Below are 20,294 nucleotides of genomic sequence, written 5' to 3'. Positions count from 1 at the left end.
ACTAATCTATAAAACTTCCAGACACCAACGGCTTCACAAATGAGCTGAAACACACAGTCCTACAATGTGATGAAGTTCACAAGATTCGTCGACTTCTGAGATTTCAACATCAGAGATGATTTCTCTTACACAATAGCCCAAAATTTTCTATCTGAACTCTCTACCTTAGTTTTCTCACAGGTGACAACCCAAACAACCAGCCAGCCAAACTCTAGAGTGGCTATATCCTGGATACTTAGGCTGGATGTGTACAGAAGAGGCCAGATTCTGTACTGTGCCTTGGAGGGAATACAACACATGACATGAGGGCAAAGGTGGGGAGGACCTTTTGTAAAATACCATGCACCAGTTTGTGTTATCCAAGTGTGATATATTCAAGAAGCAAATCTTCTAACTTGCACTCACACACACACCTCTCTCTTTCATTAGGAAAGTTTCAGAAACTTATTCCACATCTTAACACTTGATGCAGCACATTTTGAAGTTAACTCCTGTGTTTGCAACTGAGAGCAGAGACAGAGGGAGGCACCAGAGAAGCAAGTGGAGCACCAGGCACAGAGGCTTTTGCATGTATTTGGTGAGCACAGTATTAGGCTTGACTAGCTTAAGAAGGGAGAAAATAAGCCCAAAATGTATATGTTGCAACCTCTATTCAGTCTGCATTTGTCAGACAATGTTGCAGACAACTGGAAAAAAATTAGATAGAGATTTGAATTGTATTTGACAGCCATAGGGGCAAAGGAGAAAAATGAAATCATCAGTCTTTTTGCATGTTGTTGGGGAGGAAGCACTGGATATTTATAACAACTTTAAGTTTGAAGAAGGTGAAAGCATGAAGTTAAGTAAAATACTGACTAAATTTGAGGAACATTGCATGAGAAAAAGGAATGAAACCTTTGAAAGACAAATTTTTACATGCATGAAAAAAACAGATAACACCATAGAACAATATGTCACAGAATTAAGGGAATTCGGTAAAACCTGTGACTTTGGTGAGCTGACAGTCTCTGGTTTGTGGCATTAAAGATAATGTGTTAAGAGAGAGACTGTTCCGTGAAGGAGACTTAACTTTAGAAAAAGCTCTTCAAATATGTAGGGCAGCAGAAACTGTGAAAGCACAAGCCAAAGTGCTGAATCCACCAGATGGTGTTATCCATCTACTAAATGCAAAAGAATATAGCCAGATTAGGTCAAATCGAAGAGTGGAACCAATCGCTATGAAAACCACTATTTGGGGAAAGACTGGATACAGACAGTCATATGTACAGTCTCCCATTTGTAGTGCCAAAGGAGGTGACACCAATTTTAAGCCTGGCTGCATGTGAAAAACTCAATCTGATAAAACACGTGCTCTCATTACAAGATCATACTGAACCTGGCTATGAGGCACTCTTTCAGGAATATCACGACCTATTTCAAGTGATTGGTTGCTTGCAGGGTGAACATATAATCTGGATAAACAAGCAGGTCCCTCCAGTTATCCATCCATGTAGAAAGGTGCCATTTGCACTCAGTGATAAACTCAAGACTGAGCTTGCAAAGATGGAAGCAATGCAAATACAAAAAAATCAGGAGCCAACAAAATGGGTAGGCTTCCTTCTCATTGTGGAGAAAAGTAATGGCCAGCTATGCATATACTTAGATACTAGAGACCTCAACAAGGCTGTAAAAAAAGAACATTTCAAACTATCAACCAGAGAAGAGATTATGGGTCAGTTTGCATCTGCTCAAGATTTCAGTAAATTGGATGCATCCTTGAGGTTTTGACAGCTAAAATTAACTGAAGAAAGCTCAAAGCTGTGCACATTTAATACCCTATCTGGAAGATATACATTCTTACACTTACCCTTCATAGGTTCATCACGAGAAGTGTATCACAAACTATACCTATTATCTATGAACATATTAATGGTTTTGACACCTCAGTGGATCACTCCATCATCTGGGGCTCAATGAAAGAGGAGAATGATTGTAGACTTCAGGAAGTCCTGGATGCAACTAGAGCTGCAAATTTCAAACTAAATAGGGAGAAATGTTTTTTAGGGGTTACAAAACTGACTTTTGTTGGGGACATTACTTCCAACAAAGGTGTAAACCTGATAAGAGGAAGATTTGAAATGATGCCACATCACCATCAAAGAAAGATGTTCAATGGTTCCTGGGAATGGTTAATTATCTTAGATTAGTATGAATTTTCCATCTACCAAAACAGCATTTTTCAGAACTCCTAGAGAATAAAAATGAATGGTGTTGGGGTGCAGAACAGAAGGAATCATGAGAAGGTTTAAAACAACAACTGATGCAAGAACTAGTATTAAAGTTCTATGTACCAAAAAGGCCTATTAAAGTTTCAGCAGATACTTCACAGTCTGGGTTAGGTGCAGTGATTTTACAGAGGATTGTTGGCAACCACTTGCATATGCATCCAAATCACTGACTGAGGCAGAAACCAGATACACACAGCTTGAGAAGAAGCTTTTAAGAATATTGCTTGCTTGTGAGAGATTCAATCAGTATATTTATGGACAGATAGTGGAAGTTGAAATGGATCACAAGCCCCTGATAACATTATTTAGCAAACCACTAAATGACTACACCTTAAGAATTCAAAAAATGATGATAAAGTTGCAAAAATATGATTTGGTTGTGTCCTACATACCCGGTAAATTCATGTTCACTGCTGATACACTTTCCAGAGCAGTGGCTTCCACGAAACCAGAGAAGACTTTAGAGACAGGGATGCAAGCCTATGCAGATCTGATTGTAAAGTCAATTCCCATAGCTAACAGGAAACTGCAACAAATAAGAGAGGAAATGGAGAAAGATGAAGCATTGGAAATCATTAAAGAAGTGGTAATTAAAGGGTGGCCTGAAGAAATAAGCAGTTGCTATCCAAGTATAAGAGCTATTGGAACTGCAGACATGAACTTACTGTGATAGATGGGGTGATTTTCGAGTAAGGTTGTAATTCCAATGAGCCTCTAAAAAGAAATGCTACAGAAGATCCACAAGGGTCCTTTAGAAATTGAGAAGTGCAAACAATGAACACGAGAGGTGCTCATTGTCTGCGGATAAAAACTGTTTTTCATGCTTGAAATACAAGCCATGCCAATAGGCAGAGCCACTGAGACCTCATCCAGTTCCACAAAGGCCTTATGAGAAGGTAAGCACTGACATTTACCTGGCAATCAAAGGATTATTTAATAGTCACAGACTGCTCTTCTATGTATCCAGAAATTTTCACACTGCACTGTACTAATAGTAAATCAGTGATAGCTGGCATGAAGGAAATCTTCTCCAATCATGGAATTCCAGATGAAGTCTTTAGTGATAATGAACTGCAATTTTTCAGTGCAGATTTTAGGCAATTTTCCATAGATTGGGATTTTCATTACAAAACATCAAGTCCAAATTACCTCCAATCAAATGGATTTGTGGAAAGGTCTATTTAGACAGTAAAGAACCTTATGAAAAAGACTTTTGTCAGTGGGGGTGATTTGTATAAACCTTTATTGTTTACCTAAGTACACCTCTGGAGAGTGGCTTTTCTGCAGCTCAGCTGGTAACTGGAAGAAGGATCCGATCTAATTTACCAATTACTGATAACCTGCTGAAATCTCCTAACAATGAAACCATATGGAAGATGAAAGAAAATCAGAAGTGGAAGCAGAAATATTATTTTGACAAAAGGGCCCATGATCTCCCATCTCTTAACCCAGGTGATAGAGTGTGCCTGAGGAATCACACTTCTAATACTTGGGGCAAAAGGGGTACCATTAAAGAACAGCTGCATCCAACGTCGTATGTAGTCCAGACAGACCAGGGGGACACATTTTGACGTAATCAAAGGGATCTACGAGTAATCCCAGAAAGTTCCAATACATTGACAGTAAATATGGACTTTGGCATTTCCCATCTGACTGATCCTTTTCATCAACCCACAAAGGAGAAACTGTCAAGTAACAAGAGAACAACTCAGACTCTAATGAAAGGCCAATACGGAGAAGATGAGAGCAGGAGATTGAACTTCCTGAAAGACTCATAGAGACTTGCTAACCTGCCTAGAGAAAGGGTTTTGAGAAAAGTGGGTGGCAAAGACTCACTTGAGTGATTTGCTGGTAACCTCTCTTCTCTAGGTAATTGTACTACATGGGTTGAGAATTTAATGCATGTGTCATTAGATAGTTGTTAGCTGTTTATATACACACACACACACACGAGTTAATTTGTTTTTTGTCAAGGCAGCAGATACAGAAAAATGTTTGTAGAAGATTATAATTTATAGATGCTCCCTTATAAGAGACAGTATTATCAACATAGGAATTTGTAGATGTGCCCTGGAGGTGGGGGTTGGGAACACCACAGGGCTTTGTGCAGCAGTTCATCAGAGATGCTCTCCAGCTTGTTTTATTAAAATTTTCTTCCTTTCTCATTCACTAGTTTGTTATTTAATGAACCCCAAGATCATTGCAATTTTGATTTAAATCAATCCATCCTACATCATCTGTGAAGAACCAGCAGTCGAGAGGTGTAGAGCCTGCCATAAGAAGCAAGTGAGAATTTTGAGGTTGTTGGGGGATTAGGGTTCCCAACCCATTAGGATTTTCTTGGAATCTCCAAGAATTAAAGATTAATCTTTAATTAAAGATCATGGCATATGACCAAACGTTCAGGAATACATCCAACCAAAACTGGCAACCTTATGGTGGATGTAACAATGAAAGGGTAAAGAAACTGGCAAGAGCAGGTTAGGGGGAGGTAGATGAGGCTCCTGATTTTCTCCTTCAATTTAATACTCTGAGCAATTAAACCTATCCTGAAAATACTACGAGTAAATAGCACTGCTGTTGCTATTTTCATTTATTTATAGGAATTCTGGCATTCTAAAGGTCCGTAGAGATTTGCTATTCCTGCAAGTAGGCAGTTCGTAGCATTTTTTAAATAAGCAATGTTAATAATTAATGGCATGATAGCTCTTTGAGGTCTCTTAATTCGGGTTGTGAACAGCTCAGACAACTTCATTTTAATTGCCTGAGTTTTAGTTATACATTTACCAGGCTTTGATAGTAGTTCAGAAATACACAGACAAAGGTTAGCTTTGGATTTGGAAGTCTAGGATTAATACTTGTCTGTGCTGCATTTTACTCTCGTTTATTGTGCTCAGGAGTCTAATAAGGACTGTATGAGATAGAGCTGTTTGTGTGAGTTGAAGGTAAGTGTGCTTTTTAAGAGTATTGCTATTTTGTATTATATAATCAGGCATGTGTCTCTTCCATAACATTAGCTCACTCCTGTTCCTCTAGCTTGTATATCAAAGTTATTTGGTAATTATATTTAAAGAAAAAAACAAATAGACATGGAGGAAATAATGTTAGCTTTCTCTTCTGCTAGGGACTCTTTCTTGCCTGAGCTGGGTCCTGTGCCCTTTTAGCAGTGCTATTCTATGTAGAGCACCTTCCTGAGAGAATAGTTCAGGGGCTGTATTCTTTTTGTGAGCTATACAATATGTGTCTGCCATGCCAGCCTCATGTGAGTGGATTTCTAGTATCCCTCGTGGTAGCAGTCTTGTGTGTGCTTCTGTTTCTTTAAGACTGTTCTGGAGGAGTGGCTCACACAGGGCTGTGTTAGCCTGGAAAGGGCAGGAAGCTGTTCTGAGCTGTGGCTGAGGCCTGTAGCTTTCTATTGTGCTGCTTTTGCCTCATTGTTGCTGGTGGGCTCACCCATCCCTTTCACATACACCACTCTTCTTCTGGGCCCCTTTCCCAGATCCTTTCCCGGCTTTAGTTGGCTCACTGCCTAGTGCTTCTTTGCTGCAGCTGCGGGACTGCTTATAACTGAGCCTCTCCATTCAGTCACTCTTAATTCTGTGCCCCTGAGCAAAGCCAGCAAGCAGGCAGCTTTCTCTTGGGCTTCTGCTGCAGCAGTGCTATACAACAACTGCCCCACCTGCTACTTGAGTGCTCTGGGTTCCCGCCCCTAGGTAAGTCACATTGGGCAGCTCTCCTCAGACCTACCTGGGATCAGCTTTTGGAAGGGTGTTACGATGTAGCCTTCATTTGCACTATTGACCGAGTTAACTGTCCTGGGCCTTCCCTTGTATTTCCTCTCTCCCCTCCCACAATGCTGTATGGAAATTCAAGTCAGGCCAATCTCTGCACAGTGAGTGTTCATTACAACATGATGTTGTAGGTAACAGATTGTTCATAAATGTAGTGGGCTGAAATTATTGATGTCGTAATTTGATTGGTGCCCTGTTTATACTGCATGCTGTTCAAACATATATGTAGTCTTTCCTGAAAACCTTGGTTTACAGTTGATTTAAGACCAGGCATGAAAGACACCATGCTTAAAGGTGTGTGAAAAGAGCGGAGGGTCTATCACTCCCCTCCCAGTCACTTCTGCTCTGCCAGCCCCCCTTGTCAATTCTGCCCCTCCCCCCCCAACTTCACCTCTGCTCCTTCTACAGCTCCTAACATTCTACGTCCATCTCTCCCAGGCTTAGGGGGAGGGCATTGCAACAGGTTTCACTGTCCCCCTTCTTGGACCTGGTATTGTAGGGAAGGCTAGGAAAAGCAGAGGAGCTGTTCTGTTGTTCACAGGAAGGGAGGAGAAAAACAGAGCTTCCCTGGGCTCTTTCTACTTCCTCTCTTCTCCAGGGTGGGGAAACAGGATGGCTTCTCTGCTCTTTTCCCCTCCACTGGCTCAAGGGAACTCTGAACACTAAGAGTAAAGCTCTGCTGTGCAGGAGATAAAACTTTCTCCAGGGGTGGTCCCAGACTGTGGAACTAATGGTCATCACAACCCCAGTGCTACTGGTTCCAACTCAAGTTCGAGGCATGGTTCTTTGACCTTACCTTCTCTCACACACAACAGGTATTTTTGTTTTGTTTTTGTTTTTTTAAAGTGCACATGCTCCACCTATCCTCTCCCCTACGGGGAGGAGAGAACAAAACACACAACAGATGTTAGCCATGTTGCTTAATGACTTACTAGTAGGTGCTCAGATATTATAGTGATGCATGTGGTATGAGAACCTATATAGAATAAAACAATGTCAGTACCTTGAGAGGAGAGAGCTCTACCTGCTTTATGCAGCAGCCCTGGAGGCTTTCCCCATTTGCCCCAGAATATACACAACTGGGGAAAGCCACCAGTCAGAGCAGGTTTTTCCTCAGGCTGTACTAAACATGTGTCCCCCTCTACAAGCCAACTTACTTGTTTGAAATTTTATTTTCTGGGTCTGTGACCTGGAAAGCTTTAAGCACTGACACTAGGATAAAAGGTGTTAGAGAGAACAAAGTTTGCTATAAGCACATGTGGGTACAAAGGTAAGTAACTGCACAACTTCATGCTTAATGGTGAATTGTTTTTGGAGGATGGAGCAAGGTACGAAGTGAGACTATGGTGAAAGAGGTAGGAGTTGTCATTGGTTGATGGACATGTGTGCTCTCTTTGTATGCTGTCCCAGCCCTGTTGAACCAACTATCTGCACAGACCTCAATAGTACTCTGACCGCTCCCCACACCAAGGTGCAACCTGGTGAGACGGGTACCACTGACCCCGGTCTCACCAGCCTGGGCTCCCTCTCACACTGTGCCTGACAAGCTGCAGACCACTCCTGGTCTTACCCCAGAGCTGTTTGATAGTACAAACAGTCCATCAAGCCTCCATACTTGGGCAGGGCTTCCTTCTTTCCTGCCTGGGATGCTCCCCAGTTCAGTCTTTGTTCCTAAGGTGTTTCCAGGTGTTGTGTTATAGGGGAGTGAGGCCCTGTTATGATGTCACTTCCCCCTTTTATATCTTTTTCCAACATGCTGGAAAGATCTTTTGCTGTGACCTGAGTCAAACAGTCCCCATTGTGTAGTGCTATCTCTGAGAGGTTTCTGTTGTACCAAGGTTCTGGGGTAATCCTTGTGAGGGTATGTATCTCCTCAATAGGCCATCAATATTGTTTGGCCTTTGTAGGCTGCTTGTGGATGTTCCCAACCTCCACAACATGTTTCATAATACATACATAGCAAAAATTTATAACTTCCTATACCATGATAGCACATACAACTTAACAAGATATTAATGTTCAACATACAAAGACTTTTAGAATGATACCTCACAAGGCATACGTTGTACAAAACATATCAATATCACCATGGTGAATATGGGGTGCAGAGTGTGTCTTTGGGGCAGAGTGTCATAAGTACTACCCAGAAAGAAAGATCACAGGCACTGTTCAGTGACAAATGCTCTTGGCCAAGTTTATTGCCCTCAAGGCACAGTCCCAATACCCTGGATCTGTGGTTACAGGTAGGCTAATACATGAGTATCTAATGGCAAGGAGTGGCTCGGTCAGTGAGGTACTCTGACATATATGGACTGAGACAAACAATTTATATACCATCTTATTTATTTCATGGCACCTGCTTGTTACCTCCCCTTGTATCTTGGTCCAGTTGTCTCAGGCAAAATATCCCTGTTCATCACTTCTGTCAAACTCTCTTATCTGGTGTTAGGTCAGGATGTACCTTTGTTAATCTTTCAGAGTGTGTTCACATGCATACCTAGTATCTGTTACTTCTTAGGAGTGCCTGTGTTCTAGGAACACTAGCAGTATCTTTGCCCAGTTCATGTATCCGACAGTAAAACTTGTAAACATCTGCTTTAATACATGGCTATAATATGGTTCAGGCCTCAGATCTTATACCAGGCCCAGTGCTCCAGGCGCGCGCGCGCTCTCTCTCTCTCCCTCCCCCCCCCCCCCACAGGAGTATACAGAAGAATAGGATAGGTTAGAATAATGCATTTTTGCAAGTGAGTGGGAAGATAGTGGTAGAACTGTAATATATAGAATTTGTGTGTGTCTATTATGCCTTGTTAATTTTTCATCAGTTCAAAGGCCTATGGATGGAAACCTTGCTCAACCTCAAAATAAAGCACAGTAATTTAAGCTGGGAAGTATTTTCAAAATGCAAGTAACACGTAGAGTGCTGTAAACTCTTTGAAACGGTGAGCCAAATATTTAGGGTCAATTTAAAGGCTAACAGTACTCTTTAAAAATACAAAAAAGCTTTAACATACCAACTGCAGTTATAATAATCCCTTCACTACTAGCTGTGCACCTGCTGCCATCATCAGTTGAGAACATATTTAACTTTTTAAAAAATCAGAAATAATAGTTTAACTACTGTCAGTATAAATAACACCGACTATTACTACAATGTAAAGCAAGGTCAGAAAAAAATCAACCCTCTTTCTTCTGTTTTTCCCCCCTCTGTTTGTTTTGGGAATTTGACTGTGCTTTGTGCGTACTTAGCTTGTACTCTTTCCTCCACACATTCGGTTAGCAGCTGATCTACATGGGGCAGGCACCTACATCTACTGTAGGTGAAGTAATTATTACTGTTATACCCTGCAGGATTGGGGTTTAGTCCACTTCCCTCATTTGTTTGTGTTTTTTCCCACAGCAATATGAGACCAAACATTTTAAAAACAGGAAATTGTAACTGTAAATTCACAAGTATTGGCAGATGATTGATAACAAATGTAACACCTGGGTAGAAGGGTGGACTCTAGATAATTAGCCAAACCCAAATCTGATCATAGCCCTGGTTCCAGGGCTCTGTTTATTATCCCAGAAAGAAACTGTAGAGAGAAAACATAAAATAACAATCTCATTCTCAAATGAGATCAGGGATCGGCAACCTTTGGCATGGATAAGCCCCTTGGCGGGCTGGGCTGGTTTGTTTACCTGCCACGACTGCAGGTTCAGCCAATCACGGCTCCCACTGGCCGCTGATCGCTGCTCCAGGCCAATGGGGGTGGCAGGAACCAGCGGCCAGCACATCCCTCAGCCCACGCCGCTTCCCACAGCCCCCATTGGCCTGGAGCAGCGAACCGGGGCCAGTGGGAGCCACGATTGGCCGAACCTGCAGTCATGGCAGGTAAACAAACCGGCCCGGCCCACCAGGGGGCTTACCCTGGCGGGCCGTGTGCCAAAGGTTGCCGATCCCTGATCTAGATTGTGCCTCTCAGCCTTCACTAGCTTCCTGGTCAGAATTTCTACCCACCCTAGGTGGGTCCACTTCATAGTGCTCTGTTGTATTTCAAGAGGAATGTTCTCCTCTGTACCCCTAATTGATATCATCACATGATTTTGCCTAGTGAGGTTAGATGATTCCCAGTGCTTGCCTGCTGGGCTCCTCTCCAGAACAGGGTTGAGTGCTCCCCTGCCCTCCTGGCCCTTAAAGGGGTAGATTCCACTATTACAACCTGCAGAAACTTTTAACTCATATTTTTCAACTGATTATATCTCATTCTATGTTGTCCTTTTAACATTCAGCTAGAATCCATGGACTTCTAGGACAGCACAGCAAGTTCACTTTATTTTAAACTGTTCAGAACTTTCGGTTGCTTTGAAGCATTTTGTATGCAAAGGTCTAGATTCACAAAGGTATTTAGGTGCTAAACTCTCATTGAAATCAATTGAAGATAAGCACCTAAATTCCTTTGTGAATCTGCACCATAATGTTGTTGGATCTTATTTAATAATGAGCAGAACAAATCACAGAAATAAAAAAATGCAGAAAACCTTGGTAAGTTATTGAGAACTACCAGACTTAAACTTGTTATATGCAGAGCACCACCTCTTAGAGAGATGTCCTCTTATGGATCACTTCCTCACCCAGTCCTGGTACCAAAGCAACCACACTTATGTCTTCCTAGTGAAAACTATCTAGTGTTCAGTTAAATAATTGCTTTCCCATATTTGAGGAAAAATGATTAAGGAATAAGTTTTGTGATTGAAAATTACACAGTGGATGAGTGAGGTGTTAAACAAACCAAGTGCAGAGTTAGTGATATGCAGATAAATGAAGAGAGTAACAGGGAGAGGGACAGCAATGGGGTATAAGGGAACAGAAAAGAGATGGAGAGGGGGAAAAGTCTGCAAAATGAAAAACACGCTATACAGACTGGCTTCCAGTTTCTGCCTATGCAACTCCTGAGAGTTTATTATAAGCAGAACTGGTAGTACTACCTACACTTAAGATTATCCAATATTTCACATTATAAGCATCTGTTTTCAATTTCTGGTATCTTTGCCAAACTTCAACCGTTCAGGTTGAAACAACATCACTTTAGTTCATTCCTAGTCCATAATGTGTCCTGTATGTTGAATGAAGTCCTGTGGGAAAAAAATAGTATGTGATCATGTAATGAAAGGCTGTATCACAGACGTGAGCAAACTACGGCCTGCAGAACCGTCCTGCCCGGCCCCTGAGCTCCCGGCCCGGGAGCCTAGTCCCCGGCCCCTCCCCCACAGCCATGCTGCTGCACGGGCCGCACTGTGGCCTGCTGCTCCCGCTGGGCAGCATGGGGAGCACAGCTGGCTCTGGCTGGGTGTCACGGCTGCGAGCTCCTGCTGCCGGTAAGGGGAGGTGGAGCAGGGGGGTTGGGTAAGGGAGCAGGGAGCCTTTGGGCAGTCAGGGCGGAGGTTTAGGAGGGGGCGGTCAGCGGATGGGGAACAGGGGGAGTTGGGAGTGGGAGTCTCGGGGGGGGGGATGTGGATAGATGTTGGGAGGGCAGACAGGGAGCAGCGGGGTTGGATAAGGGGGTGGGATACCGGGGGGCAGATAGGAGCAGGAGTCCCGAGAGGTGGTGGTCAGGTGACGAGGAGCAGAGGGTGGTTGGATAGGGGGTGGGAGTCCCGGGGGGGCTGTCGGGGTGGGGGTGTGGATAGGGGTCGGGGCAGTCAGGAGAGAGGGAGCAGGGAGGTTGGATAGTGGGCGGGGGTCCTGGGAGGGGGCAGTTAGGAGACAAGGAGTGGGGGGGTTGGATGGGTCAGGGGTTCTAAGGGGGGCAGTCAGGGGGTGGGAAGTGGGAGGGGGCGGATAGGGGATGGGAGCCAGGCTGTTTGGGGAGGCACAGTCTTCCCTACCCTGCTCTCCATACAGTTGCACAATCCCGATGTGGCCCTTGGGCCAAAAAGTTTGCCCACCCCTGCTGTATCATGATGCATTTACAGAAAGGAGGGAAAAATTAAAAATGTCTTAACTCTAGCATTTCCTAACTTTTGAATGCTTGACTTTGCAACCTTAATGTTCTTTTAACATAGTTTTTGTATGTAATTTGAATATACAGGGAGACTGTTTATGCAATGTAAATTTCACTTGGTCTGGTGTTTTGGATTTTCTAGTGCATTTAACCTCACAGATTATGCAAAATTTGAAAGACTTGGCTGGGACCCAGTAGGAAATCCAACACACCTAATGGGCCCCTTCTGATGCCATCATAAAAGTATGATAAGGGATAAAACACATCAGAAGAGGACCAGAAGTCTAGTAAACATCCTGTTACGACCACAGCTCTGTCAGTTGTCACATGCTTTGATTATATAGTACACAAAATTCTGTATAAATGTACATTCTAATAATTATATATTCAGGTATTCACCATTGAATGCACGATCCTTCATTCAGACTATCAAATCAAAATTCTGTTCTCTCCAGGAGTACAACTCTGAATGCAACCTGCCCTCTGGAATTTATGACCTGGGATTAGACCCCAAAAAAATGGGGGTTTGAAATTTGTATTTGGTAGAAACTTTCACTTTTCTCTTTAAGGAAATGTGGGTTTCCCTCCACAGTTGGGTTGTGAGCGGAAGCCCTAATAAGAATGTTTCTAGTTTACCTAGATTGCAGTGCCAGCCTTCAAGAGTTGGTAACCCATAGGAGACAACAAAAGGGAAGCTGTCACAATTTTTCAAAGCAGAAGTCAGAATTAGACTAATGGAGAAGCACATCACTCTGGGATTATACAGCTGTGCCCCTACCTACATATTGTCATTATTCTTCTAGCACTTTCCTGCTTGAGCCATGCACCCTGCTAATTACATTCCCTTCTTGCCCATCCTGCTTCACTTTTCCTTCCACGCTACTAAGGGTATGTCTATACTGCAATTAAAAACCTGGGCTGGCCCATGCCAGCTGATTCAGGCTCTAAGGGTTTTGGCTAAGGGACTGATTAATTGTGGTGTATATGTTCAGGCTTGGCGATGTGGGGTGCGAGGGTCCTAAAGCTCGGGCTGCAGCCCAAGCCTGAATGCCTACACTGCAATTAAACCCCTTAGCAGGATCCCTGGAAGCCCAAGTCAGCTGGCACGGGCCAGCAGTGTATTTTTAATTGCAGTGTAGGTATACCCTTAGTGGAATAATGTCCCTAATCCTGTATGCTACACAATCTTATTTTTTTTTCTTATTTCCTCAGCCTCTCCCACAATGACCCACATTCCTGTCCAAAACATACAGCATCATAATTACAAACCGTTTACATAGAGATGAAATCCTGCCCTATTAAAGTGAATGGGATTTTTGCAGTTTACTTCAGTGGGGTCAGCATTTCATACATAATGTGTACAATGGGAAAACAAGCAACCTCTTAGCACTTCCTGAAGCCTTACTTCTCTGTGCCTAATGTCATGTCTCTGTTCCATGTCATATTTAGTCTTCCATACTGCGAATAGCACATACTGTTTAATGTTATGTACATAATAGATTGCAAGCTCCTGAGAAGCAGAGTTGCTTGATTCTTTCTGTAAAGCACGTTAGCCATATGTTGAGAATTTTATAAAGATACTAAATTATTGTGCTGTATATAGCCCACATGATCCTTACAAATATAAAAGTCCACAATTGAAATGCAAAACTTTTGTAAGAGGAAAAACCAGTCCTGACTTTGGTTTTGTTCACTCAGATTGCTATATTGAAACTGCTTTAGTTATAAGAAGTGGCATTTCTGTAGGGGAATTATAATTTTCTTCAGTATGCTATGACTTGGAAGTAATGAAAATAAGGGAAATTTTTCATAGTATCCTAACAAAGGCCCTGATTCAGCAAAGCATTTAATTACATGATACATTTTCAGCTTCAGTTGGACTACTCACATGCTTGAAGTTATGCATGTGCTTATATAACACTGACAGACCCTGGTGGTTGTTGGCTGGGATCCAACCTGGGACCTCTAAAGCTAAATGTATGAGCCGCTACTGCATGAGCTAAACGCCATGTAGCCCTTAGCTAAGGCTGTAGAGCAGACTCATTAATCTCTAAGTGGTCTCAGTACCACTAGAGGGGACAGAACATCACACCCAGGAGTATGTGGGTTACACTTACATGCTTTGCTGAATTAGGGCTCCAGGGAGCATGTCTAATTTAGTTCATACACTAAAATTATTATGTAACACTTGTAAAAGCCAAAGAAAATATCCAACTACTGGAATTGGCACAGCAGGTTAGTAACAAAATTACAAATGTAATAATAGTTATCAACTGCATTTAAGATCCATTTTGTAAATACATTTAAAATAACTCTTCTTGGAGAAAGTTTTGACTCACTTTGTCTGGCCCTCATATCAAAGGTACAGCTGTACTGCATAGAAAAAGGAAGTTCACTGTTGTAAAACATTTCCCATAAATTGCTTGGAAATAAATATAATTAAAGGATTGTAACCACATCTATGTAAATAGCAGTGGCCACTCTGTAATCACTTCTTTCTCTATTCCATTTTTCATGCCGCAAATAAATATTGTACTGTGATGGTTGTGTCCTACTTCCACCACAAACATTAGCTGTGCTTTTAAAACTCCTCTTCTCTAAGTGTTCTTATTATTATGGAACATTGTGATAACTGTAATTTAGCTAGGTTTTGCTATTGGCCACTCTGTTTTAAAGAGCTGTAAACATGTTTTAAAACTAATGTAGGATACACTGAAATAGAAGAATTTTTTTTTCCAAACTGATTTAGCATAATTCACTATCATTAAAAGATGCCATTTTGTACTTAAGATGAGAACTATTTCATTTACTTTACTTGCATTAAACTTGCTGGTTCACTAAAAGGTGCTTGGTTTTTCAAGCAAAATTCCCATTAAAATCAACAAGTAAATAGTGTATAAGAGTTAATGAAAACAAAAGTGTTTCACTGACAAAAACTTTCAAAATTACTTTCCCCCATTGAGTTAAAATGCAATTGAGAAATACAGGTTCTCCAAGTAGCTATGAGACCTTCCATACTGTAAGCCAGGAGACAGTTGAAGTATCAGTAAAGGCAGGAAGGGAGCCACTAAAACAGTTTGGCTTTGGTGAACTGGCATTGGCTAGGGCCTTCTGAGGGAAGACAAAGCACTACTAGTATTAATCATCCTCAAAACCAAATATACTACTTAATTACCAGCATGCATCCCTGTTAAATGAAGTACCATTGGTTACCAGCTTTGCCTGTTACTTTGCGGTATGCTCATTTATTAGGGTTACTCTTCTGAGGGTGGGGGCTTCTGTACTTCTATCAAGGTTCTGCTTGTGTCACTTGTGTTCTCATACAGAGCTCTACTTCTCAGTGCTGCAAGTTCACTCCCAATAGAGCTATCCTGCAGGACCTAGGTTCCCCAGAGCTGGGTTCTTCCAGCCCCAGAATCTCACACACACTAACGGAGCACATCTGAGAGGACCGGGTTAATCAGCACTCCCAAGCTGACTCCTTATATGTCCCTGGACTCAGCAGGCTGGGTCGAACAGCACCTCCAAGCTGTGACCCTCGTATGCCATCGGTACCGCACCGGAATAGAGCATGCCAGAGCAGGCTGGCTCGAGCAGCACTTTCAATCTGCCATCCTCATATGTCCCTGGTTCAGCACGTCTCTATCCCCACTTTCATGTTACAATTGTTTTGGTAGTAACCCACTTGATGAGCAAACTCCAGAAGAGTTTTGGGAGCTGCAGGGATCTTTTAGTATAAGTACAAGGAGCATTGCTGCAGAACAAATGAGGAAACCAAAGAAACAAAAACAACAACCTAACCAAAGGGGGAGAGAGAGAGAGAAGCAACCTACTTAATCATGAAAGTTATTTATTGCCAGGTAATAACCATAGGGGAGTCAAACAAACAAAACGGTTATAATATTAAATCTGACTTAAATTTGATTATAAAAGTCAGGTTTACAAAACTATAACTGATCACACAAGTCAGGGTCAGATGGCTATACCTAGAGAGAGAGAGGTTCTCACCACTCCATGAAGCTTGAATTGATCGGAGTTCCCAGGTGGTGGTGGTAGCTGAGGGTCCGGCGTGCTGGAGTCAGGCAGAGCCCCCAGCACGATCAGTCAGGAGAAGATGAAGTCCCTATGAAACTGATGCAGATTTTGCATCAGAACACTTACTTGAGTGTGGGTAGGAGTTTTTGTAGCGAAACAACAATGGTTCAAGGGAGAACACTAGATTGGTATACTCCCTTGTTTAAACATAAGCAAAAGTTGATTTTGTTCAGGCTATACCATGGAAGCTGATCATTCCTCGCTTTGGGTGGTGTTCCTTGGAGGGTTCTCACAATGCAATTAGGGAGCTTCACTATTTTGGATACTAATAAAGGATTTATTACTAGGATTGGTTTTATAATTACTGAGCTGGGTGTGTGTAGGTGTGGGTTGATTAACTTCTGGAGCAGAGATCCCCCATGATGCAGTGGTTCCCTGCTTTTCTGGTCCCAGAGTTCCATGCAGTTCTTGCCTTGGAATATCTGTTCTCCATTCTATATGCTAATTGAGATGCCTCCTTGTCCCATCTTTGATGCAAATGAGGCTAGGGGAGTTTCCTTAATCCTGTCATCCTTATCCCAGGGGTTTAGGTGTGTCTCCCACTGCCTTTTCATTGCTTTTTGTCAGTCTTTTTTCTGATGCAGATTTGGTTCAAGCAGAGGCTAGGCGGGAAGGTCTTTCGTGAGTCAGACAGTCTGGGTACTGCACACTAGTTCCCCAAGAACACAGAGCTGCTAGGTAACAAGTCCCCCCATTGATGGGGTGCTTGCATTGAGTAAGTATCCCCATTGCATCCTTACTCCATGGTACTGGGTCTGATCTTCAATCCATTGCAGCCACCTCATCAGTCGCTGGATCCAGCAAACGAGTAGAATCAGACTAGTATAATTTGGAAACCGATCATCGCCACAATGGGGTGAAGCATGATACACTTCTACCCCGATATAATGCGACCTGATATAACACAAATTCGGCTACAACGCGGTAAAGCAGCGCTCCGGAGGGGTGGGGCTGCACACTCCGGCGGATCAAAGCAAGTTCAATATAACGCGGTTTCACCTATAATGTGGTAAGATTTTTTGGCTCCCAAGGACAGTGTTATATCGGGGTAGAGGTGTATTCAAAAGAATTGTTGCATTGGGGCTCCACCCAAGCAAAGTCTCCCACCAGGAGCGATGTCCTGTGTTTTTAAGTGTAGCTGCCAGCCTAGAGATCTCCTGGTTGTGGTGTTGAATCTCGAGTTTGCCATTCTCCCCCAAGGTTTGGAGCTTCAGCAGCTCAGTTTGAAGGAAGGGTGAGTTAATAGTCCCTTAATGACAGTGAGACCCATTCCCAGTGAAATAGGGGAAACCGTCTTGTAGAGCTCAGGATAGGCTTTTAAATGTTGTACAGTCCAAAGAGGCACCGTAAACTTAATATCACAACTAACAATAGTGGTTACATTACAGAAACAGCAAGTAATGTCAGGCATCATGGGTTAAATCCAATGTCCATTAATCAATACAATATTACATCTCATTCTTACACACACACATGCTTTACTAACATAGATGAAAACAGACCCTTTTTCCTGGATAACATCGAATAAACAGTGAGACTTATTCCCAGATTGTGGGAAGAAGCATTCAGCATGTTCCTATAAGGCTTGGTCTTCACCGATATAGCCCAAACCTTTTATCCTACACCCCTTTACATTTACTGTGTTCCACATATTATCTTTCTGCCAGGCCCAAGTGTTAGGATCTCTGGAGTACATTATTGTGTTATCATTAATCTGTAATCCCAGTGGGACTACTGCGTGGATTACTCTAATTTCTTTACCTGCCACAGTTAGCAAGAATAACTGCAAGCTTTGATGGTGAAGCATTAACTAGTCTCCACCAGGGCCAGAGGACTAATTCTTCCTCCGTTACATGGGGCCGAATCAAGTAGATTGCCTCCATGGGAATTTGTCCTGCTATGGCTTGCCGAATCATTCCCATGATTATCTTCTGGGTGAGAGCCTGCGCTTGCTCACATGCTGAGGTTAATGAGACATTATTCTGGAGGGACTGTACACCAGACATCATTAATTCTTCATCTTTTCCTATGAGTCTTTCCCACCCAGGAAAATACCTTACTTATTAACTGCTGTTCCTCACTTAACTGTTTCAAAGATGCTGTTAATGTGGTTCCTATCTTTTCTATATTTTTGATGGCATATGATAGTTTATTAGCCAGAACTTCTATATTTGTGGCATCAACTAAAGAGATTCCTGTTTCTACAGGTGCAATCCAATCACTTAATTCCCTTTTTACTGTATTTACATGGTCAACCTCTTGCCACATGCTTACCCATTCATCTCAACCCTTATGGCTAGTTCCAGTCAAGGGGGCGCATGCAGGTGGAATGTGAGAGATATTGATGCCTTTTAAGTAGATTTGAACCTCCTTCAGAGAAGTTCGAGGTTGAAGAAATAAATGTTCTTGTTCCAATTTCAACACATGGGGTCCTGAAACTGAGGCTCTTAAACAGCAGAGGGGAGTAAGATTTGTGATCAAAGAGTCAACATTTAAAACTCTTTTTTTGTTTGTTTGTTTTTTTGTTGGCCCAATTCCACTCTGTACAAATTGGGCTCATGGAATCCCTCTGAAATGGCTATGTGCCCACAGAATTTAAACCAAATTGTTGGCATGAACTTGTCACAACGTGTGCCCTTTTAATGGAACTACCCAATCTGGGGAACCTCGATGAATCAAGTCATGTCCAGCCAAAGTCCAGTTCAGTGGTTCCCAGTTTATGAGGAACCGTGTGATATTCTTTCCCGCTGGCATGATCAGAGACAGCTGCAGTTCATCTCCGGGTAATAGAGGTGTCTGGGTTCTGACAACAATGATGACACATAGGGGCATGGTTGCTCCCCAAACAACAGAGGAAACCAGGACTATCCTGCACCGTCTGCCACCTGGGAGGCTGTCACAGGTTGTATTTGGTGGTGTATGTCCCTTTCAAGACCACAGCAGCTTACAGAAGAATGGGACGGAGTCTGGTGTGGTCTTAGTTTCATAACAAAACTTGAGTGACTCCCCGGTGGCACTCTGCGTGCAATTGGCAACGCTTTCCCAGGGGCAACCTGAGGATTTGCCGACAGTGTAGAACTGGTAGCGACGGTACAGGGCCAGGGGGTTGCTCCCATTCCCATAGAATTCATGCATGTGGCACAGCAATTTTACTTCCTGGGTTCCAGCTGGCAAGCACCTCCAGAGGTTCAGAGGGATCACAGGTTCAGCATAGAGCCTGGACAGCATCAGACTCCAGACACTTATGAACAGCAGAGTGCTGGTGCAATGGTGGGATATCATGGCTTGTGTTTGGGACCTATGAAGGGGCAGAGACAACAAACTCCCACTCCCCCCCCCCATATATACTGGGAGAGTCTGGGACCAATATTGCAGGGTGAACATGAAGCAGTGACCTACATGAGAGTGGCCATAATAAGTCAAGGATTTCTCTGGCCTTTTCCTGCCTCAACATCAGGGTAGGCACTGACAAGCCCACCTGATGCGTATTTTCCAACAGCCCCAAGCCTGTCCTTCTTGCTGGCCAAGAAGAGTGGCTAGCAGGATGGAGAAGACAGTTATACTATTCCCTGTGGGTCAAGTGGTTTACTCTTCCACTCTTTTACCTGATAAACACTGGGGCTGGCCCAATTCACAATAAAGCAGTGGCCATCCCAGGTGAGTGTCAAAGAGTGCTCCTTTGCTGAAAACTTTCTGTACATTACTGGTTGGCCTAATTGTTATATGTACAAAATTCTCTTACTTACACACTCTAGGGGCACCCACCTTTACCCTGTTTGTATGGCTCCAGGTAAAAGGCACCTAACTTTACTCCTCCGTGGGATCCAGGCAAACACCCTTTCCCTGTGGGCTCAGAGCAAACACCCTTTCCCTGCGGACTCGGGGCTTAATCCTTTGTGGGTTATAGGGTCTCCCACCAGCGAAAGAGCCCCACACAGCAATACCCCATTCAATCTCCACCTATCAACAATCACCAAAACAGAATGCACACGCCATACACACAACACTCACAACTTTTAACAAGACAGATGAACCCTTCCTGATGGCCAGCCAGGATCAGGTCCATCTAGGGGACTCCAGCCTCTGCACGGTGCCACCGGCAGAGTGCTGAGGTCTGGCAGCTCCAATCCTGGGGCTGTTTCCTGCAGTTGGTT

General features: G+C 43.1%; 1 protein-coding gene across 6 annotated transcripts in view; it reads left to right on the top strand.

Annotated features, from left to right (window-relative positions):
* Positions 1 to 4,984: 4,984 nt before the first annotated feature.
* The window catches only part of LOC117875202 (isoaspartyl peptidase/L-asparaginase-like), a 230,381-nt gene continuing 215,071 nt past the window's right edge, over positions 4,985 to 20,294 (top strand). For 3 of the 6 annotated variants that reach the window (XR_004645209.1, XR_004645210.1, XM_034766246.1), the window contains exon 1: positions 4,986 to 5,212. The gene's annotated coding sequence lies outside the window, so the exon portion shown is untranslated. Of the gene's footprint in view, positions 5,213 to 5,669; positions 5,981 to 7,237; positions 7,329 to 20,294 lie in introns of those variants that run through there. The other 3 variants (XM_034766243.1, XM_034766245.1, XM_034766244.1) reach the window with 3 other exon arrangements.

Source organism: Trachemys scripta, chromosome 3, assembly GCF_013100865.1.
Source record: "Trachemys scripta elegans isolate TJP31775 chromosome 3, CAS_Tse_1.0, whole genome shotgun sequence".
NCBI classification, from domain to species: domain Eukaryota; kingdom Metazoa; phylum Chordata; order Testudines; family Emydidae; genus Trachemys; species Trachemys scripta.
This window is presented reverse-complemented; position numbering and strand designations above follow the sequence as displayed.